The sequence below is a fragment of the Cavia porcellus genome, unplaced genomic scaffold (assembly GCF_034190915.1).
Source record: "Cavia porcellus strain 051 isolate PalLab524CR breed Dunkin Hartley unplaced genomic scaffold, mCavPor4.1 scaffold_15, whole genome shotgun sequence".
Taxonomy (NCBI): domain Eukaryota; kingdom Metazoa; phylum Chordata; class Mammalia; order Rodentia; family Caviidae; genus Cavia; species Cavia porcellus.
In genome coordinates, this window is record NW_026947498.1 from 68,041,585 (window position 1) to 68,065,643 (window position 24,059).

At 41.5% G+C, this 24,059-nt stretch overlaps 1 protein-coding gene across 2 annotated transcripts in view; it reads left to right on the forward strand.

Moving 5' to 3' along the window:
* Positions 1–2,922: 2,922 nt before the first annotated feature.
* The window catches only part of Casr (calcium sensing receptor), an 86,077-nt gene continuing 64,940 nt past the window's right edge, over positions 2,923–24,059 (forward strand). Inside the window, exon 1 of one of the 2 annotated variants that reach the window (XM_063225077.1) lies at positions 2,923–3,378. The gene's annotated coding sequence lies outside the window, so the exon portion shown is untranslated. Of the gene's footprint in view, positions 3,379–3,439; positions 3,577–24,059 lie in introns of those variants that run through there. The other variant, XM_063225078.1, reaches the window with a different exon arrangement.

The following is a 24,059-nucleotide window of genomic DNA, read 5'->3' on the forward strand; positions in this document are numbered from 1 at the left end:
GGTATGGCCTAGGTTTCTGACCCACTTCTGCTTAGGTGAGGCTCCCTTGTGCTGCTTCCTGGCTGCCAAAACTAAGCATTTCTGCTCCTCCACACCTTTCTGCCCTGATGTTTCTGACTTGCAGCCAGCCAACAATGGACTAAATCTTTTGAAACCATGAGCCGTACTGAACCTCTCCTACTTTAAATTGTAGTTGTTGGCTATTGTATCCTAGTGACCGGAAAGCTGAATAGTACAGATGCCACATGAAAGAACTTTCTAACCAAAAGAGCTGCCTGAAAATTGAATGCTTCTTTTTTATGCAGTTAATTCCAGCAAAAGCAGTAAGTCCTGTGGAGCTACAAGAGTATCATCTCTCTGATTTACCTGCCAAATAAGCAACTACAAGATTATGGTTTATACCTAAATATCCCCCCAAAACTTCATGTACTCATGGGGGAACTTTGGGAAGGTGATTGAATCATGGGGGCATTATATTCATCAGTGAATAAGTCCTGGAATTATTTAATTTCTTCTCTCCTCCCTTGTTCTCTCTGATTTCTGCCACCAAGCCATGAACTGTTTCTCCTCTGACATGCCCTTCTGCCATATCACCCTGCCTTGGAGCCAGCTGACTGTGGGCTGAAACCTCTACAAACTGTGATCCAAAATAAAGTCCTCCTGTAATTTGTGGATGTCACATATCATATCCCAGAGAGAAGAAATAGAGCGACTTTTGTTTTTAGTAGTCAAGGGTTGTGTATGTCTAGGAAAAACCAAGGATCTTTTTTTCCCTTTGGTTGCACATCACAATCAACATAGAAAACTGCTCTAACCCTAAAAGACCCTAAAAGATATGGGGATTTCTCTTCACCAGCAAACAAGCAGGTTTGCAGCCGCCATTAGCTGGGTGATCCCTAATTCATTCTGATACTCTCCACCTAGAGATAATTTCAGACCTCACAAGTTGAGGACTCAGTCCCCAAGAACGTCAATTGCAAGCACCATGTTGAATCTTTTAGTAACCTGTTAAAGCATACAAGTGTCACAATGGTATGGACATCACTCAAAGATTGCTGGGAGCTCTCCTTTGGGACTTGTTCTTAATGGGTGGTAATGCAATTTATCCCAAAATCTGTCTTTCCAGAGGTCAGGTCCCTGAGAAGCTCTGCTGTCATCAGATTCTTCTGGTCAACTGGAACTTTAAAGCTGCTTGGTCATAACATTAAGTTCCTATGGCATTATTTCTAAGCAGCAGGCACCAATTCTCTGCTTGAAGCCTGGAGGGACTTCCCCTTCTTTGGCAATTTCCTGGACAGCCTAGGTTGTTAGAAAGTTCCCATCCATCCCATTCATCGCCCCTTCAATACCTTAGTCTTACTGGAACATGGGGCAGTACTCCCCAAATTTCAAACAGCACTGATCCTACCAGCTGTCTTACATCTTTTTTTCTTCAATTATCTATTTCTACTACTTAGGTAAATTCACCTCAAATGGAAGCTTCATCACCTCATTAGTGAGTGACAAAGCTGTATCAACTAGAAATTAACAGTATAAGGGATAATAGGAGACGGAAGGGAATGGGAGGATATTAAATTCTACTTAGGAGCTGTTGCCTAGCAAAGACTCTGAGGCGAGGCAAGCTCACTGTTAAAACCGGAGATTAGCAGAGGTTAGAGAAGTGGAGGGACAAATACCAAAAAAATTATACTTCTTCCTTGACATAATCCATGAGAGCAAGCGAACTGAAAAGGGCATGTTTTTTTTTTCCACCTTGAAATCTGCTTTTACTGTCGCTGTCCGCCTGCCACCCAAAACCATCTCCCAAGGAAGATGTTCACACTGTGTGCCACACACTGACATCATGCCTAGGTGTGAGATGGCCACTGAAGGTTATCAGAATGCCTCACCATTTAGCCTTTGGGACTGATGAAGGTGTGCTTGGCATCAACTAAGCCCTCTAAGGTATTTTGATAATTGCTGCTATCAAGCTAAATCACTCACTGGGCACTTGTATTGTTGGGTATTTGGACCCCAGAAAGACTGGCATTTATTCTTCTTAGCCAGATTGTCCCCTGTGCCCTAGCCCGTGGCCTGAGTATGTGCTCATCTTCCTCCCCTACTTTGCATGTGAGAGGAAGGAAGCCATCTGGGCAGACCTGGGCCATGATGAGGATGCATTTGACACTGACTGTGAGCTTAGGTTCCTGTGAAGAAAGGAAATGGAAACTTTCTGCCTGAGAATTCACTGTGCATCAGGCATTTGTCTTAAATATCTCATTTAAGTCATCAAGGACTCCATAGAATGAACAGGTGTTTGTCCACAAGTTTACAGAGAAAAATCTGCATTTTCACTTGAAGTTTTTAACCACGATTACTATGCAATTTTCCACTTGTTCGAATTTTGTTTCTCATTATTATTTTGTAAATACTTTGTTATGTTCTTATTCTCTTCTCCCCTCCTTCCCCTTATAAATAAATATCTCCTCACTCTAAAAAGAATTTGAGGCACTTTTGTCTCAAAGGGTTACAGAGTACACTATTAAGTCATTCCATCATAATTTATTTAATCAATTTCCTACTTGTGACAGTTTGGCTTGGTTTGCTTTTCGTGATTTTTAATGTTAGTATTCTATGTCATATATAATCTTGCCCATACATCTGTGCCTGAGCATTATTTTGTTCTGGAAATAACTTCAAGCACGGAATCTGGAGGGGGATATTTGAGGGGTAGGCTAGCACATCTTCATGGGGACTAGCAAATATCCTACCTAAAGGAACAAACAGGCTTTGAATGAGAAAAGGCAAACACAGAGTTTCTGCCAAAGAAATTCCATTTCCCATTTCTTGAGTGAATATAAACACCCGATGGGTGGTGGGCGCTGGGCCAGGTCCCGGGATGACACTGGCCCTGGGGAGCGCGTGCGGGTAGGGTCGAGGCCGCGAGGCTGGAGGCTCCGCCGGGCCCGCGGCCAGCAAGAGACGCGCAGGCACCCGCGGCTGCGGAGCGGCAGAGGAGCTGAGCGTGAGCGGCCGTGCAAGCAACGCGCGCGGTCTCGCAGAGCACGAGCTGTGGCCCGAGGCTGCACGCCTTACACCGCGACTCTCCGGCCTCGTACTGGGGCGCAGGTGTCCCAGCCGTGGCGCGGCGGTGGGCGGTGGCCTGGTGGGCCCCCGGCGCCCTAAGCCTCGCTCCCTCTCCAGGGAGGAGGCGGGAAGCAGTGGCGCCGGCTGCGGGAAGAGGGTCTGCGGATCTGCTCACTCGATGCCCGGGAAGCCTGGAGCCGCGCCCCGGACCGACGGCAGCGCCGCACCCGACGGGGGCCCGGGGGCTGAAGCAGCGCCCAGCGCGCCCGCCCGGCCAGAGGCGCCCGCCCGGCTGCAGCGCCTCGGAAGCCGGTGAGCGAGCCGCGCCGGGGGGCGGCGGGGGCGGAGCTCGGGGCGCCGGGCGCGGGGCTGCGGCGGCCGGCCGGCTGGGGGCGGGCGCCGGGAGCGCCAGGTAGGACGCGGCGCGGCCGTCCGGAGCTCAGCCCGGGACCGCGCTCGGGGACGCCGCGGACGGAGCTGCCCCCGTGCGGGGGAGCCGGACAGGGCCAGGTAGGACCGAGGGCGCGGGCGATGGCGGGAAGCGGCCCCGCCATCGGGTGGGTGGGCCCCGGCGGGGGCCGGGCGGGGGGCTCAGTCCCGGGCGCCCGGGTGCAAGGCGAGGAGCCGGGGAAGCCGGGGCTCCCTCCGGGGGGCGGCGGGGAGCTCGCCCGCGCGTGCCAACGGAGGTGCGCGCTAGTGCGCGTCGGTGCGCTGGGTCCTGCGCCTCCGCCTTATTTTGAACCGCTTTTCTGTGTGTGGACCAGGGGATGAGCAGCTCTCTAAAAGGTAGAGCGGGATACGAAAGGGCGATCACAGCGTCAGCGCCCAGCGTCCAGGTCATAAGTCCTCCCGCAGGGCTCCTGGTCCAGGCCGCCTTTGAATCTGTGCCTCAGTGGCAACAAATCTGGGTGTTGGTCCCCGGGCCTGGTCATCAGCCTGCTTGAGGAGAGGGAAAAAGAAAAAATACAGCGCCAGGTTAACGGGTTATATTATAGTTTTCAACTGCTATGATTTAAAAAACCAATACAAGTCTTTGCCGTCTGGAGATTGCAATTTGCATCTATTTATTGCCCCCTTTCTTTCCCCATCTACACGTCCCTTCTCTGCGCCTTCCCTTCTGATTCTCTATCCACCTCCTGCATACTGAAACTACCAGAAGCAACTGATGCCACCACCACGAACCCCCTCCCTTATCTTCAGTGTGCCTCCTCGCAACACCTCTGCTGTCCCCGTGTCTTCGGGTGGGAGCCTACTAATGACATGTGTCCCATTTGCTTGTCTTCAGTCTCCCAGCGAAAGGCACTCTGGAAAAGAGTCCCTGACAGGTTCAGTGCCTAGCTGTTCTTAAACTGGACTTTCCAAGGTCTGGCATTGAGGGCAATTAATAAAGGATATTACCTGAAATGCTCCAAATGTCCTATTCTCCTAGTCTCATGGTGGGGGGGGGATGGTGCCAGCATTCATTTAATTTTATGTGAACATATCATTTGAGGCTGAAGCAAATCTGACTGGTTTTCAGTATGCAAATCCAATATAAAAACTGCCCTTGGAGTTATTTCCCAGAAAAACTTGTCTCTGATCCTAATGTAACAAAACTGATGATTAGGAAGAAGTTTAGAACAAGTTGTCTCAAGATAAACACGGCTCATAAGCTGTATCGGGGTAGTTCTAAAGCAAGCGAGAATTAAGCAGCACTTTCCCTGCCACTTACACAGATTTCTATCGCCTTTCTGGTCCCAGCCCGGGCTCCTCAGGGCCATGGCTCCGGTTTTCACTCTGCAGGGCTCTGGGCTTGAGAGAGGCTCTCTAGGGGACTGAGGGACATAACTAAGCAGACAGGTGGGAGAGGACCATGCAGAAGAGGGAATTGGAGGGAACGGTAGCATAGTGAGGAGGAGCAGGCAAAGACTCTTCACTGGAGAAAAATTCTGGAGCAGGTCCCCATCACTGAAGCACAGCCTTGGGATAATTTTGCTAAGAGACCACGTATGTGCTTGCTGCATGTAGTAATCAACACAATCTGCTCTTTCCAGGCATCTTTCCCCAGACCAAAAACTCTTAAGTAAAACAATAAAATAAAAATAAAATAATCAAGCCATCCATATTTGTATGGTACAACAGACTGGTTAGAATTATTAATATTTTTACCAAACTATCAGTCAGGGTGGTTGGTTGTTTTTTAGGAGCTGTGTAACCTATATTTTAAAAACCTCATAACATTCTTCTTTATTTTGTGCATTTTTCTATGCATTTGTGCATTTTCTACTCAACCACCTTGAGTTGAGTGCCAGACATTCTTCTTTAAAGACTTTGTGAGTGGGACAGGGAGGAGAGAATTAGAAAATAAAAATTGGTCTTTGTGATAAGCTAGGGCAGAGATGGCAAACCTTTTTTTTTTTTTTTGTCTTTTTCCTTTTTATCGGTACCGAGGATCGAACTCACGACTGCCTGCTTGCAAGGCAGGTGCTTATGCTGCTGAGCTAAATCCCCAGCCCCAAGATGGCAAATCTTTTAGACAAGTGCCCAAACTGCAGCCCAGCACACACTTATTTATGACCAAGTGCAACGCTGCAAATAAACTTGGACAGTGAGATTTTAGTTCAGGACAAACAATTTATACATTAACATCCTGTATTTTGAAAAAAATAAAAACCAATAACAGCTTTCAGTGAAACCAACAGCTTTTTATTGAGAAGTAAAAGTTTGCATTTGGTGTGCTTTTGTGTGTGCTGTTATCGATGCCCAGCTGCTGGGTGATGCTGGGGTGACTTGGCTTGCATGCTGACAGAGAGGGCTCTGGGTGGCACTTGTGCCATAGGTTCGTCATCACTGGGCTAGTGGAATAACAAAAAAGCATGGGGTGAGTATGAGTTCAAGACTGATAAAGTCATGTATAATTCTTTAAAATACGTTTTTTAACATAATACAAGCGGTTATTAAATAATATTAAAACACTTACATGAAAAACTAAAACAAAAATTCATAATAAAATAATTAGAGAACAACAGTGGTTAACATACTATCATTACCTTAAAAGAATCTTGTTTGTGACTTATACTTTGAGTTATGTATAATTCTTAAGTGAACAGGGCAATGAATAGGTAAGAGGTGAGAAAGATTATCATTCACTAAAACTATTTATAGAGTGCCTATTTATGTGCCAGTTGGTGGAAACAAAACAATGAATAAAACCAAGCAATGTCCTTTCCTCACTGGTACATACAGATGCTCTGGGGAGGCAGCTGTTAGTAAAACAGCCAAGCTTATAATGTGAAAGCAAACTAAAAACCTCTTCACGGGACAGGCACAAAGTCCCTTGCAAGTGAATGTAAACTGGACTGTAAGGCCAGAAAAGGCTTTCTCAAGTAGATACTCCTCCAGCTGAGGCTTGAGGATAGGTGGGTGTGTTGAAGATGTATTCAATGTGAGGTAAGGCTAGAGTGTATCAATCAGAAATTGTATTAGGCTGCTGATCACAAAGAAGACTGGTGTCATATAGCACTTGCCACACTTCCTATGCACACATGCAGAGCCTGGCTTCCTGGCCTTGTGGCGGTGGGGGATGCTTTGTTACCATGCATGTGTTGCCTTAAGTTGGTCGTGGTTCTCCCTGACTGTATTCTTGATTTTAAATTAAAGCTTTAGAGACACTTAATTCTTATCAATTCAACTTATTATATACAATAAAGTATACACAATTGCAGTTCAGTTGTGAATTATCCATACTCCCACCGTAAGATAAACATCATATTTCCCTCAAAGTAAACTGGGCCTTCTATTAATTTATGTTCAAAAACATACAATAGGGCTTATTTTCAGGGGATGTCTTATTTTCTCATGTACAACAATCTATATTTACTCAGAGTCATGTCATCTTCTTCTGAACATCATCATAACTCTCTTAACTCCAAATTTGGGCCTAAATTTCTTGTGACTCCAGTTCCTTTAGAACCATGGGCCCCAATCTCTTGTATCCCGCAACAGAGATTTATGTAAATAAGTACTTCTTGTCCATGTATATGTATATGTATATGTACATTGAAATTCTGGATATTGAATTCAGGGCCTCACACTTGCAAAGCATGCAGTCTATCATTGAGCTACATACACAGCCTTTGTACTGGAGGGAGAGATATCAAAAATTTTAGGTACTCTACATTTTAGGTACTCTACATGTACTTCTTTAAAGCTTTTTGCACTGATGTGGCAAATAAAATATAAATCTCACAATGTAGTGTATGGGATGTACTTCAGGTTCAAACAAATACTTTCATTTTTTCAATGATATTTGTAATAAACTTTCTATGTGTGAGTGTTATACTAAATACTACAGATAAAATGAATAGGCATGAAGTCTCAGCTTTTAAGGAGTTCACTGAAGGCTGACAGGGGAGCTGCACTTACCCAGCAAGGATGGTATTTGCTGTAATGGAAGCATTATTGAAATGCACACGTCAGGAGAGTGAGTGTTCAGCTCTACCAACCAAGGAAGGAGGTGAAGAAAAGGTTTATGGAGGAAGTAACATTGAGCTGAATCTTGACGATGAGGTGTTACTTTAAATATATAAAAGAGAGAGACTTTAGGAAAGAGATTTATGTGCAAAAATGAAAAACATCAAAATCCCAGAGGCATGAAATAGAATGGCAAGTTCTAGACCTGGAAGTGGTTCAAGGAGCTGAAGCATAAAGAGCAGAGAGGGGCTCACTGGGAGGTGAGGCTGGAGAGGGGAGCAGGCCAGCAAGGAGGTGGGAGCATGCACTGAGGGTCCTACACCCCCAGGTTGGAGTCACGGGTCTTTCGATGCCTCGCTGAAGCACATCAGTCACATGATGTAGCTTCAGCAGTATTGCTTCGAAGGTTGAGATAAGACAGGCCATACCTGACATAAAGTATGCACACAGTTGTTATTAGTTATTAATTTATTATTGTTCCTAGGCGTAGGGCAAAGGAAGTTGCTGGAGGCTCTTCCACAGAGGAGTAAACTAGTGAGCAACTTGTTTAGTGAGCAGTTACCCTGGTTACACGTGGGTAGAAAGCAGTACATTTTGGAGCATTTAAGGGTGTTACATCCAGTCAGATGATGGTGATAGTGGCCTGAATCATGGTGACAATCGCAGTGACCGTGGAGCAAAAGAGTTGCATGCTTCTTTGACTCCAATTTTGCCACAGAACTTGACCATTATGTGTGGACAAGTAAAGAGGTGACATCTGGATTCTGACCTGACATCTGTTGATTCTTCATACCAGCAATATAGGGATCAACAAAAGAAAGGTAGATAGATATTCACCAGCCCTTGGAATCAGGAGTCAGATAAGTGCTCATGTGCATGGAACTTTGTGACTGATACTAAAAAATTGTCCCTCTGATGCAGAAAACCTTTTCTGGACAAATTCTGTGCCCTAATATGACATAGGATCCTGAAGGTCTAATTGATCCATACCAAATCCACCGCCTCTAACTTTTAGTTCAGAATGAATAAACGTGGGACTTTGTTCATTTATCATTTCCAGGAGGGGGAACATAACATACAACCTTTGCCTGACAGCAACCAACCTGTTTGACCTTTTCTTTCCTTTTTTTTTTTTCTGAAGTGTCCTCAGAATCCAGTAAGCACTAACTGATGTGCTCACATGAACTTGTTAGGATTAGTGAGAATTAGAGGGCTTTGGTGATCCCTATTTCGTAATGTAGTGTACTCTTGGGAATCACATCATTCATTCAAAGGCAGAGAGTAGTCCAAATATGTGAGGGTATTTGTTTAAAGTTGGTAGGAGTTTAATGCCTATTTCCACCAAAGATAGATACTGGCAAGTGATGATTACATCTGTGTTGTTGGACTCAGTTGCTGGAAAAACTGTATCATTACTTGAAGCCACGATGAGCAGATATTTTAATCAGGCAGAGCCAAATGTAAAATGAAGAAACTAAGGCAGCATCTGCTGTGGATTATCTGCTTTGGCTGAAAGAGGACTTTCCATCTCCATCACTTTGGGTGAGACATTATCTGATCCTCAGTTGGTGCTCATGGGCATTTCCTTTGGTATCTGTTAAACTGAGGTAATGTCTCCCTCCAAAAGTGGGATTTAAATGTCCTATGTATGGAAATTGCTTAAATACAAAGTCTAATATATGATCAAAGCGCGTAACCCGGGCTCAGCCAGTCCTGAGGTCTTTCCTTAACTGAAAAAGCAGGAAGAGTAAAGATTTCTTAGGTTAAGTAAGCTGAATCAATTTGCTTTTATGTGTGTCTCATCTATGATTGATTTTAGCAGGGCGGACACCTGTTTTCCTCTATCCTCAGTGACTGCTTATCAGGGATGATGGGAGCAAAGGTAATATGATGCTTGCTGAGGGGAAACTAATTTTAGCTGTTCTCTGTCAACAAGTCTTTGTCACACACAAGCAAAATCACTACCGAAGAGAAAATTGGAGTCCTTTGAATTCTCTCCCCCATATTTTCTGCTGGTAGACTTCCTAACAAACATGTTTCCTGCTTACTTATTGTTTGTCACTAGAGGAAAAGAGAGAAACTCAGAGATTGTTGTTGTTCTTCCCAGTCCCCGTGAGCTGTTTGTTCTCAGGAAAAAAGTTTTGTCTTCCTTCTTGTAATAGAAGTTGATGGTTGGAAGGATTATGTTATGCTTTGCAGTCGTTCTAAATATTCCATAACTTGACATAAGCATTTCGTTTAGCTCATGAGTTGAGCTCTGACAGTGTGTCAGGCGTTAAGCTGGGTGGGGCCCTGCACTCAGGGTGGGCAGAAAGGGGACAAGGGTGAGCGCCAGCTGCTCCACATCAGCTGGAGAGGGTGAGTGGGACCCTCATGCTGAGACTGGACCACAGCATCTGACCTCCTCAGTCATTCAGATCCTGAGTCTTCTAAAGCCCCAGCCTTGGGAGCCCTTTTATGCTAAATGTTTGTTGAGTAAGCAATCAAAAAGAAAAGGTAGTAAGGAATCTAGGTGGCCTCTTTCCACACTCTTAAAAATAAAATATTCCCCCCAAATATTTATGATGTGTCATTTAGCCAACTTTCACTCTTATCTTTAAGTGTACGCTTATAATACGCAATACTTACGGCCTTTTGAATATGTATATATCCTTTCCCCCAGCCCAGAATTTTCCTCTGATACCCCTTCCTCTCTCGAAAAAGTCTGCCTGCCTGTTTCCTACCCTTTCCCCTTTACTTTACTCTTTATTATTTTACTAATCTGAGTTTCTCTTATCTTAAAAAAATATGATATTTAACATTTTGTGTCTGACTTCATTTAACATTGTAGTCTCAAGATTCATCTATTTTCCTGAAAATCACATTTTATTTTTGGCTGATCTATACATATATATGTATATATAGTCTTCTTTATCTACTCATCTGTTGATGAGCATCTAGGCTAGACTGTTTCCAGAATTTAGCCTGCTATAACCATGAGTATGCACATAGCACTCTAGCATGATGTCTTTAACTGGCAAAAGAAGTACAAAGAGCGAATAAGTATATGGAAAAAATGTCTTCTTTAGCCATTAGGGAATTGCAAATCAAAACAACTCTGGGGTTCCACTTTACTGCAATTGAAATGGATATCATCAAGAATACAACAAATAAATGCTGTCAAAGATGTGAGGGAAAATGATAACTTCTGCATTGTTGGTGGGAATGTGAAGTGGTACAACTGTTGTGGAAATCAGTATGGAAGTTTCTCAGAAAACTAAAAACAAAAATCTCATCTGACCTAACTTTACCTGTCACTGTTGTCTTTTGAGGGTTAGTATGGTGTAGTGGTTAAAAGCCTGGGCTCTGAACTTGGACTGCTTGGCTTGTCTCCCACTCAACAGTATACTGCTGAGTGAACTTGAACAAGGTGTTAAACCTCTCTTTGCACCACTTTCCTTGTCTGTAAACTGAGGCCATTAATATCACCTGTATCATTGCTTGTTAAAATGTTTATATGAGCTAATTTACACATTTATTCAAGCTCATCAAAGCATGCAAAGCATGTCTTATTCCATGTAGAAGCACCACAATCCAGCATGGGCCTGGTGCATTGGGGGAACTGAACAGTTCAGCCAATCAGTAAATAAATGAGCGATTGACTAATGAACAAGCAAAGCTCAGTATGTATAATGATTGGCAGACATCTTGTTATCTGTAACTTGTTTGATCCTTAGAAAGTGGCAGGAGATAGATAAGGAGATGGGCAGGAAAGTTGTTACCATTTTCATCTTCAAATCAGGACTCCAGGGCGCTGGAAGGTAGAGCAGTTCCCAAAGCCTGGCTGTAAAAGGCAGGCTTGGCTCATGTAGATGGCTTCATTTATACCTGACCTCCTGTGCTTCCTGCCTGACTGCCTCTCAGCCATACTCAAGTTCTCTGGAATCTCCAGAGACATCCATCTTCAAGAATGAATCTTTGAAGAAATTTAATTCTTACTGTAAATTTACTCGGTCAAGTTTGCAAAGTGTTTTGCAATAGAGAATCCAGATATTTTATGAGGAAGGGTACATTTTTCCAAAGTAACAGAGAATTATAAAGAAAAAAATCAATAGATTTTATTATATAATCATTTGAAATACTTGCATATAACAAGTCATAATTAAAGGACAATATACTCAAAGAAATTTCAATAAATATACCAGAAGGTTAAAATTTTCAACATATAAAGATTCCATAGAATATACACTATTAAGAAAAAGTAAGAAAGGGCCTACCAGTTTTCAAATGACGAAAAGCACATGTATGATGCAATATAAAAATGTTAACTTTGCTTGAATGAAAGAAGCAGCTTTAAAAAGGCACAACATGAATACTTATACTTCCCGTGAATATTAGAATTTCTTACCATGAGTACTAAAAACAGTGCTGGTGGAGGAGACAAAATGATTAGCCTCATAACAAATTATCTGCAAACAGTTGCCTTAAAACTATTTGTTACCTGTAACCAGAGAATCCATTTCTGAAATTCTGTCATAAAGAAATGACTTGTTCCCAACATTACTCTTCACCTTGTACATTTGAAAGTGAAAAATGGAAATAATCTGCGTGTCCAAAAAGAAGGGAATGCTTAAATGTATTTTGGTGAGTGCAAAGCAGCATAGATTGGCAGCTTAAAATTATAGATTCTGTACCGTCACCTCCTGGGTTCACCACCTTTGGCACGTGTTAGCTCTGTAATCATGAAAATTTCTGTGTATTTTATTTTCCTCATATATTGGATATGATAAGAATATATACCACGGAGGTTTATATGAGTTAAATGAATCAGTATGGATCTACAGTTGTGTGCCTGTGTGTGTAATTTTATTAGACCCAAAAGATGATTGGACCTACACCAATCTACTTACCCCACTTATTATGATTAGATTTGGCAGCTGTAATCAATCTTATAACATTTCAACAGTTTTTACTTTCTTAAAGAATTTCCAGGTTCTTTTGGAAGGCAACTTGTACATGGGAAAAGATTAATTTTTGTGGTCAGTTAACTGAAGAGTAGGTGTATATTCTGAACCGACCTTTTGGCCAGAAAACTTTTCCAAATCCTCAAACAAGGACTTTCAAACTGTAAATTGAGGTTAGACTGCTGCACTCCATCCCCAGAAATTCTGACTAAGTAGCTCTCGGTGGGGCCAGCTGTGTGCAGTTCCTGTCACCTCCAGGGGAAGCTGGTCCACGAACCCCCCTCCACCTTTGGTCACTCTGCCTCATCCACCTCTTCTCCAATTTTCATCACCCATGAGATTGTGACATTTCAACACTTTCGTGGCTGAAAAGTTTCAGGCTGTTTTTTATAGTATCATTCTCCTGCCCTCTCATTTCTATGCTGTGTCTGTATTTCTAGGAGTAGTGCTGTAATACAATTACCATTTTCTGAGCACCTACCATATGCCAGTAATCGGGTTACTTTAATATTATTTTTGTTCATCCTTTCAGCAACCCTGAAGGGTGGGTAGAGCGAGGAGGGACTGACTGAGATCCTTGGCCCCCTCGGTTTTTGTGTGGTGGAAACAAGTCTTCTTGGGCCCGAAGCCCAAGCTCTTTCCACTCGGCCGTCCTGCCGGTCTCACCTGGTGGTCCCTGGTGGTCACCAAGTCTGCAGTCTGTACGCCCTCCCATCCTGCCTTGCTTCTTCATTCCTGCCAAGTTCACAGTCTTGAAGCTCCTCTCTCCTGTCCCCTGTCCAGAGTCCAGGCCATCTACATCAGGAAGCTTTTCCAGCTACACAGCCCACACCCGCCTGTGCCAACTGCTCCTCCTCACCCATGTACCATCCGTGCACGTTTACTCATGACAAAGGAGCTGGTCTTCCTAAGTGCATTCCAGAGCTCCTTGGAGGTAGGGCTTCTTCCCTCCAAACCATGAGTGAGGACTCCTGACCTCTTTCACCACCAATGTCTACTCTCCTTCTCTGTCCCCTGCCTCTACCACTGTCTCTTCCTACCTTCCTTCAATCAAGCCACACTGACAAGAAGGCAAAATATAGGTCAGCTTTCATCCTGCGCGCCAGCCAAGTGTGGTTTGTTAGGGTTTGCCATTTTGTTCCACACTGTCACAAGACGGAACTTTTCCGTGGGACCTTGCTTGTGCCAGAGAGGTAGTGGTGATGTCTTACCATCCTTGGTTCCCACAAGTGTTTCTAGAAATGCTTTCCTCCCTTCTGTATGTACTCCGATTCCATTTTCATTATTGTACTTCTCAGTTCCACGCTCCATCCCTGTCACCATCCACACACATAGGCCGCGAATCCTCACCTGCCCATTGCAGCCTGCATACCGTAGAGTCTCTTCCCCTGCTGAGGTCTGCAGAGGCCAATATGGCGGACTCATTTGGTGTGTTCACTTTGGCTATTCTTCTCTTCCCTCCTCTTTGTCCTCTTCCTCTTCCTCCTCTCTTCTCTCACTCCTTTTCGTCTCTTCTTTCTTGCTTCTTCTTGAGCTCATTATTCCTATTATTGTTTAGGTGGTGTTTTCAGCTCACTCATGACAATCCAATTTACATACCCAAGGACTTGCAATATTCCTTTTACATATTTCCCAAGACGTGTCATTATTTCCTTGTAACAATTTATAGAGCAGCTGGGCCTCATAGGAAGGGTGAGCTTTCTTGTGGTACTTTATTTCACCAAATACTTAATGTTGTATTTATGTGACAGCTTCACTTCATACTCTGCTAATGACAGCACCACTGTTACATCATGTTAGATTCATTTTCTTGTTCAGAAGGCTTTTTCTGATGCATATTTATTTATGAACCAGCTGGTAGTGGCCTTGAAGCTTTCCTTTAGTGTATCTTGTGATGTGAATTCCTTCTCTTTGTGCCTAATTCTGTGTGCTGTCTTTCACGGTAGGATACTATGTGAAAAATATGTTGAAGAATGCCATTTACTATTTATTTAGTGTTTGTAATGTGTCAGACATTGTACTAAGCATTTAATATATGGTTCTATTTAAACCTATCAAAAAGTATGGTAGATATTAACCCACTATATTTGAGGAAACCAAGGTAACCTCAGACTTGTCTGAGGTCTCATGGCAAGTGGTATAACCTAGATTCAAGGTCAGTTTGCATAATTGCAAAGCTCATAGTCAAAATTTAGTTTCTAGAATCTTTCTTCTTTCCATCAGATATAGAATGAGTTTTCCAAAAGTTCTCTCATACTCTGCTATGAAAGTATAAATGAAAACATCCTTTCTAGGGGGCAGTTTAGCTGTGCCTGTGAAATGCTTTTAAAATCTTTCAATCTTTAATATGACAGATCCCATGTCTGACTTTATGTTAAGAAAATTATCATTAGTGGGGGATGGACATGAGCAAAATATATTATACACATTGAAAACATCACAAAAAAATACAAAATGAGGTGGAGAGGGCAAGGAAGTGATAAGGTGAGTATGATCAAAGCATGTTTGGTGCATGTATAAATCTTCCAAAAGTAAATCCATTAATGTGTTACAACCAATCAAGTAGTGGAATTTTTTTTTTTACAAAGAAATTATAGGTGGGGTGGTGGTACATGCCAGTAATCCCAGTACTCAGGAGGCTGAGGCAAGAGGATTGCCAGAAATTTGAGGCCTGTTTAGGTTACATAGCAAGTTCAAAGACAGCCTGAACTACATGGTGAGACCTTGTCTCAATACAACTTTAAAATTTATTTAATTTTAAAAAATAAAAAAGGAACTTGTAATTAATATGGACAAACATTTTACTGTAAGGGAGTTCAGGGTAACAGCATTCATAAAACTGAAAACTTTGAAACAAGTTCCATGTCCCACAGAAAGGAATTGGTTAAAGTGTGATGCATGAGGTCAGTCGTCTCAAATTAGGTGGAGGAAGAACATTTCGGTGGCACGGCAATGTGTTTGAGGTATTATAGTCAGCAGGAGGATTTCAGGTTGAATATACTTTGTGTACAAATAGATACTATAAATCAATTCCAAAGAAATACTATGAGCTAGAGACGCGAATATGTAGTATATATCAAAATGTGGGGCCAAGGATTTACCTCAGTGGCACAGCTCCTCCCTGGAAGTCTGAGGTCCTGAGTTCAATTCCCAGTATAAAAAAAACGTGAATAGTTGTGAGATTAAAGGAGTTATGATGAGACTAATTTTCTTCTTTGTATCTTTTTTGCTATAATTATGTATCAGTTATTAAATTACTCAATTGACTTTTTTTAAAGTTTGTTTTTAGTTATTACTTTTTAATAGGAAAAATATCTGCATATCATTGTCCAGCTTTATCAAGGAGTAATTGATAAAATTATATAAATTTAAGGTCTATAGTGTGACAATTTGATAAACAAACATTGTGATCAATCAGTTGAGCACCATCTAGTGAATTTTGGTGTGTGGGGGAGAACATTTAAGATCTATTCTCATAACAAAATTTTAGTGTGCAATACAGTGTTTTTCGATGTAGTCACCACGTGTACATTGGAGCCTCAGAATGTACTCATCTTCTAAGTGAGCGCTTTCAAACTCCCATTTAGATGACATCTCCCATTTAGATGGAGTCTTTGAAACATCATCTTGATCCTTTGCTTTGTTGGGGTTTTATGCCAACAGCTCCTGGTTTTTTTGTGTTTATTTTCGCTACCTACCTGCTGTGCTGGACTGAAGGCAGGAGTTAATCATCCATGCTGGAAATACCTGCTGAAGACTGAGTTCTTGGTTAGCATCGTGTGGCTCAGGAAAGAAGTTCCTATACCGCTTGGTCAGAATCCTTTTCCTGGCCTAAATTAATCCAGCTTCCTCTCCACTTCCTTCCACCCCCTGCAGCACTCCTTCGTTTCCCCTCTGAAGCAAAAGTTATTTTTGTTCTCATCCATGCTGTGAAGGAAAGTCCACACTGTTTAATCACAGATCTTTGAACACTTTTTATTTACCAGTGCTCCCGGTATACATGAATACTGTCCCGCACAATCCAACAAGCATTTTACAGACACTTGAGTTCTAGTTCCTTAGTCCGTTCAGTAACTTCGCTTTCTTTATGCAGGCTTGCATTCAGTTTTCTTCTTTGGCCCAGTGTGCTTTGGTTTCTTGACTAGGCTGCCTTCCAGTCACCTAGCGTTCTTGACTGCGCTGTTATCTCAAATTGGTGGCCTGTCCCCACCCTTTTACCTCCCTCCCTTCAAGCTTCAAAGGGGCCTGCGTTGTTTCTTTGCCTCCGTCCTCTGCTTCCATCAGTTTGATCTTGTCTCTGCAGTTTCCTTCTGTGATCCCTGTTCAGCCCTCATTTCTATGTCTAGAGTCCCCCCCACCAGCTGGGTTCTTCACTACCCACATCAGATCGGCCATCCTTTGCCTTTGATTTGTTCCTTCCCTGAAGGATCTTTCAGATTTTGTAAAAACAAGTTTCACCACTCAGACTTCTGAGTGTAGTGTGGAGTCTGCCTTTTCTTTAAAGCACTTTGATCATAGGAGGAACTGTTTACCCTCAGAAGATAAAAATACACAAAATCAGTTAGCAGTCTTTCTATTAAAAAACAAAATATTGATTTTTATTTTTAAAAGGAGGATGTTTGTTTTTGCTTTGCGGCACTGGAAATTTAACCCAAGACTTCATGTAGAGCTACATTCCCAGCTTTTTTTTTTTAAAATTAGGGTCTCTCTAAACTGTTAAGTGGCCCAAGCTGGGCTCAAATTTCTGATCTTTGTGCCTCAATCTCCCTACTGTTTATCAAGAATAAATTATCCCTTACCTGCCTCTCCACAAACAAGACTTATTAAAATATCATTTCTACCTCTTGAATCATAAGGTTAAAAAAGTATTTGAAAATAGGCTAATTGTAATTTTATTTGCAATACTTAAGCATTAAGAAGTATCTCTCTTTTTTGCGTTTATAATTTTTACTTTAAAGAAAATAAAACAGAATAAAGCCAATCAAAACAAAGCAATGTAAGTGACAGGACTTCAAAACAAGATAATAGGAAATTAACAATGATTACCAAAATGCCTTTTGTTTTCAAAATAGCTGCCCATACCTTCAGATAATAAAAATCACACCAAACAGAACAGAATAGAACTAATAAAACCAAAACAATGAACACAATAAAGGACGTCAAAACAAGATAATAGCAAATGCAAAATGGGTACCATAATATATCTAATTATCTTTGAAATAGCTGCCCATGCCATCAGATGCAACAGAATCAAACCAGACAAGACAGAATAAAACCCAACCAAACAAAACAATTAAAGTGATACAGGACTTCAAAACAAGTTAATAGAGCATTCACAGTGGGTACCGACTTCAGAAGGAGATTGCCCAGAGATGCTCCATTGTGTATTGTTAGCCTCAGAACAGTGATCAGACTACTGGCTTTAGATCTGCAAAGTCAGTGAAACACTAGACACTACAAGCATTAAGTTGTATTTTACCTCAGTAGCTATCATCACAGCGTGTGTTTCTCCGAATCAGTCAGTCACTTACAGGGCAGGGGGTGAGGGAGGAACACTGGTTGTTCTTGTCTCCCATTCTGTATGCTGGAAGGGGCTGGCATCTGGTTCTTCCCTCAGTGGCCCACATATGGCACTGACTTGCAAGGAGAGCTTGGCTTCTTGTTCTCCTCCTCCAAAGAAATATCTTAAATGCCTAACAGATGAGTAACTGTAAATTTTTACACTGTGAACTATGATTGTCATTAAATATGATTATATACTTACAATAATATATACATACTGTTGAATGAAAAGGATTGCAAACCAGAGTGTATGATCCCAGTACTATAAAGTTATATATAGTTGATATATATAGATATATAGATAATTGATATATATATTCTATATATCAAAATAAGGCTCAAGGATGAACTTTTTGGATTATTTTAAATTTTTGTTTCTTTTTATTTCTTCTGTTTGCTTTTATACAATGCTTGATATTTTTTCACTAAACAAATGTTTCAAACCAAAAGAATCCTAGTTTTGTTTCTTACTAAGTTACTTAACTTCAATCTTTGAGTCAATCTTTGATTGTCCATTTTCTATCTTCCTGACATACTGCTATGAACATACTGATTGTTTGCTTGACTTTTTATTATTAACCGTGACATTCACACTAGCGATAATATGTAACATAAGTATCAATTAAAAACAAAATGGAATCCTGTATACCCATAATACGGCTTCAAAAAACTAATTCTTTAGAGTTCTCCCTAGTGGAGACTTGCCTGTTCCTTCCTCCAAGGAGAAAGCCTCTACTGAATTTGGGTTCCACATTCCCTTTCTTTACTTTAGGACATTAATTCATTTACAGCCAGTAAACAAAGGAATTGTGTTCATATACACGGAAGTCACACTGTATATAAAAGATATTTTCCAACACATAAATGCTCTGTGCCACCAGACTGCAGCTGGCTGCAGGGGGCACTACCATGGCTAAAAGCAGCAGGCTGGCGCCTCCAGTGTATGAAACCCATCCACTGCAGGGTCAGACATGGCTCATTTGGGCTTGCATTTTGTTTGAAAGTGCTGCCTCTACCTTTTTTTCCTGAGCTCTGGGCATTGTGTCCTTAGGTAGCTTCCTCAACTCTTCCTTAAATCTTTTCATAAGAAGTTATCTTCTGGGCTGGGAATAGAGCTCTAAAGTGTTGTGTGTACTTTGCATATGCAAGGCCTTGGGTTCACTCCCTAGCATCCTAAGACATAAAATCTAAAAAGTTGTTTTTCTTTTTCTATAAGATGAATTCTTATGCTTTTAGTACTATTTATACATTAAGAAAGTAATGTGTCTTATAACTATCTTAGTGTTTTTATAATTTTTATTAGTTTTAGTAGTATTCTGGTTACAAAATTATATAGGCTATTTTGCTGTTTTTCTCCCCATAGAAAAATAGGCCATAATCTCTTCTACTTTTAATAGAATGTAAAAGTTTGTTTTCTTAATATAGATATTACATCATACCAGAGAAATCTGTATCCTTCAACAACACATTTAATGTATTGAGTATTTTATGAGTATACCAAGATTAATTGATATGTTCTCCTGTCAGTGGAGCAACTGGTATTTGAAGTTTCCTGCTGTTATAAACAGATGGTATGGACATTTCTGTGTGTGACTGCTTGGCACATGTGCAAGAGTCTCCAGGTAATTATACCTAGTAGAAAACCATGAGGCTTTGGATATGCACATCTTCATTCAAGAAAATGCAAAATGGATTTCCAAAATGACTTTATCATTCTGTAAGACAGTGCTTATCTAAGTGTATCATTGCCAACAGTTGAATTGTTGCCAACCTATTTTTTTCTGATTGTGTGTAAGTATGATTTCCTTGTCTATTCATGTGGTTCTCTTCATGAAGTGCCTGTTGATGTCCTGTGACTGTTGTTTTTCCAGTGTGAGGGTTCTAGTTGCTCTTCAGTAGGAATGCTATCAGCCCTGGAAACTAATCTTTTTCAGTTGTATTGCTCCAATTATCTTCTTCCAGTTTCTGCCTTGTCTTTTTGCCTTATAGAATCTTTCTAAGGCCAATCATTCTTAATTTAATATAGATGAACTTATCATTTTTCTTTCATAGCTTTTGCCATTATTATTATTATTATTATTATTAAGCAGATAGGGACCTCTCTGTGTAGTCTGGACTGGCCTTGAATCCATGGCAATCTTCCTGCATCAACCTCTGAAGTGCTGGAATTTCAGGTATTTTCCACCATGCCCAGAAAGTTTTTGCCTCTTTAAATAAAAAAGAAATGTTTTTATAACTGGAGCTATAAAGATATTCTATGTTTTCTTTGAAATATTTTAAAGTTGTCACATTGAAATCTTTAAGCTACTTACAGTTGGTTTTTATATGTGATAGGAACACAGATCTAAATTCACTTTTCTAGTTGTCTCAGTACTGTTATTGGGTAGCTCCTCCTTCTCAGCCCTTTACTCATCTGTAGAAATTTTTTTAAAGTGAGTATCGATATGTTTCCCAAGCTGGTGTCAAACTCGTGGGTTCAGGTGATCCTCCATCCTCAGCCTCCTAAGTGGATGAGTCCACTGGCATGTGCCACCACATCAGGTTAGTTGCAGCAGACATGCAACACACACACACACACACACACACACACACACACACACACACACACACGGCTGTTGAGATTTTTATTAGAATTGTATAATGAGTTCTACATGAGTCTGGGGAAAACTGACATCCTAACAATATCAAGTCATCTGCACATTTCATTTCTTTAGACTTTCTTCAATGTCTTTCAACAACTTTGAATTTTTCTCCATAAGGTTCTTGCACATCTTTACCTCATTCCCGAGACACTGATTTTTGCCACAATAGTTATTACAAGTAGTATCTTTTTACCAATTATACATTTGTTATTGATGATTAATAGATATGCAAATGATCTTTACATACGATACATCTAGCAACCTTACTAAATTGTCTTATTAATTGCAGTTACTTGTAGGCAGATTCTAAGATTATAATGTTGTCTATACTAAATTATCATTTTAATTTTTAAGACCATATGCCTTTGTTATGTTAATAAGATCTCTGGGAAATGTTGAATAGAAGTGATAATCGTGCATGTTTCTCTTCTTCCTTATTTTAAAGGTAAAGTTTTAAATATTCCATTATTAGGGGTGTATGTGGCATAGCTCTTTTATTGTGTTAATAATGCTCCTTTACGCTCACAGCCTGTAAGGTTTTTCCATGATGAGTGCAGAATTTCATCCAGCACATTGCTTCCCAGTGGCAAGAAGTCTACTAGAACCACTGAGTTGGCCTCTGGAGGCCTGGCATGTGTGGGAGGCATGTTTTTCCTGCTTCTCTCTCCCCAGCACTGAATTGCAATATATTCTGTAGCCTACATTCTCATCTTTGATTGGAAAGAGGGAATTTTGAGTTTATCCTGGAGAATAGAAAAGATGGCATGATTGACGTCTAGATTGTTTAGGGTAACACAGTGAAGAGAAAGGACTTGCCATCTGGTCCCCCTCACTCACTACAGCATGACATTGTGGTTTGAGGTCCAGGTACAATTCTCAGTATGTGCATTTTTCCTCTGAAACCTTAAGGTCAGGATTTGGGTGGTTCTAAGTTCCCAGTCAAAAACTACCTTTTAATTCAATCATCCTGAAAATCAGACATCAGAGTTACACATTGCTGGTTCCTGCCCAGTCTATGAGTCAGAAGGTCTGAATTTTTGTGTTTCTAAGAAGTCTGCAAGGATGCCAGTGCAGCTAGTCATGCAGTCAAGCTTGGAAACATGCTATTCTAGTGCTCTCTCCTTCCCACATCCCAACAGTAAACGACTCACAGTTAAGGAAACAAAATGGTTCAAGTGCCTGAGAGGATAGGAGAAGACTACAGACAATGATCATGGGTCCTGCTACTGGAGGTGACAGGTGGCTGTCTTCTAAGGTGGGCAAGCAGAAGAGGGAGATGCCAGAAAGAATATAAAGCCAGGATATTGGAGAAAGAAGAATGGAAGAAATACATGAGAAAGAATGCGGATAGGCCAGTGGACTAGAATAAGCAAGTATGTCAGGGGAGACACACTATTGATTTTGCATCTCAGGAGGCATATGTAGGGGAAAGGATGACAGCAAGACTAGCCAGCTTCTGGAAGTGGGAGGAGGAGTTAGGGACGACTCCTTGTGAAGATTTGTCCACAGAGCGACAGTCCTCTACAAAGTAAGATAGTAAGCATGGGCCACAGCAGAAACCCAGTGGCCATGAAGTAGGGGCTTAGCACAAGTTTCCTTTTAAACAGAAAAATGATTTATTCTCAAAGTAGGGAAGAAAAGGGAAGGCCTATAATAAGACAAAGTTTAAAATGATGTCATTCACTCCCGGAGCCACAGTGCCTGCCAGAGCCACTTTGACCTGGCCTCAGGGCCAGTGAGTTGATGAGTTTCGGACAGGGCAAAATCACGCAGGCAGAAGGAGCTGGAGCCACAGCGCTGATGAATGGAAAGCAACGTGCACCAATCCGAATTCCACACATCGGACTAGAATCATACAACTGTGAGCAACATGACAAAACGAGAGATAAAATCAGGAAGGTCTTACACTCTCCATTCCCCTGCCTCACACCTGCCAGCCTCCCCCCTGTCAAGGGCTCGGTCACTCTCTGAGCTTCAGGTCTGGCTTTGGTCGTTGGCATTCAACATAGCAGTGCCTGCTGGAGCCTCGGAGGTGATCCTCGTAGGTCCAGCAAAGTGAAAACAGCAGGCAACTTGCCGAAGGCCTACCAGACCCATGGCATTTATTTCATTCATCTTACATATTTGTCATCAGGACCACTGGGTTCCATACATTCCATTAGCACAACTAAATCTATAACTCTGTATTTACTCCGTAAAATCTTAGAAGATTGCTTTGGGTTTACATAAGTTCTTCCTTCTTAGGAAATTCAAGCAACTTTGTATGTATGACTGTTTAGAAATAAATGAGAATTTATCCCCAGCAGTTTTGATTCTTATTTGGTACAGACAAGTTTTAAGCTAGTTGTTCTGTAATGCATTGATACTTATGAAACTAGAGCCAAAAATATGCTTCAATTCTAAGAAAGAAAGATGTAATACACATTCAATATAATTCTTAGAATTAAAGATTCTTATAATGAGATGTGCAGATTTTGTTTCCACACTTCCTCAGGGCCAGATACCATTTCTCTTCCTGATAACTGACCATCCAGCCTCTTTTCTGAGCCCTTTTATACTCTATTTCACATTCCTGATTATTGTGACAGGAAATTTTTTCTCATTCTGCGCTGGAAATCTAGCTGATTCCTGTACAGATTTAATGGCCAGAAAAATTCTCCTTTACAGTGAAATCTGTTTTCCTGGAATCTCTGCCTGTCTGACCAGTCCTATCATCCATACACCCATTAAAAAAAAAAAAAAAAAAAAAAAAAAAAAAAAAAAAAAAAAGACCGAGGCCTCTTTCAGCATCCTGAAAACACCACCTGTGTCCCAACTAGAGTTTTTTCTTCCAGGCAAAGTCTCAGGCTTAGTTCTCACAACTGTTTGCTCTTCATAGCTTCATTTTCAAGCTTTCTTTGTCCTGTTTGCCCTCTCCACACCAAGGCCAGCCTGACTAAGACTAATACTAAGACTAATACTAAGACTAAAACTAATACATGGCTGGTACCCTTCCCACATGCAGTCTTAGCCAGCGCTGAACATGAATGTGAGGGTCTTGGTCCTCCTGGCATTTGTGAACAGCCCACTTCTTTAGTAGTCAGCTGACTCTGTGGCTCCTAAGTATCTATGGACAATCCAGACCCTTCTCCCCACCCCCCCAACTCTCTAGGTAGACTTGCTTAGCCAGCATCAAAAACATCTGTCTGAATTACTGAAATCAACAATCATTTTTATCTGCCACTCCAGTGACCATGGAGGAGAGAAGTCAAGTATAATTTGAGACATTTGCTTACGCTGATTCCTGCTGTGGCCATTCCAGCTGTGTTTCCTAAGAGATGCAAGCCCTCCACAGGAAGGTATCATTCTCATTTCTTCCCCATGGTTTCCTCCCGGTCAGGACCTGCCAGTTATT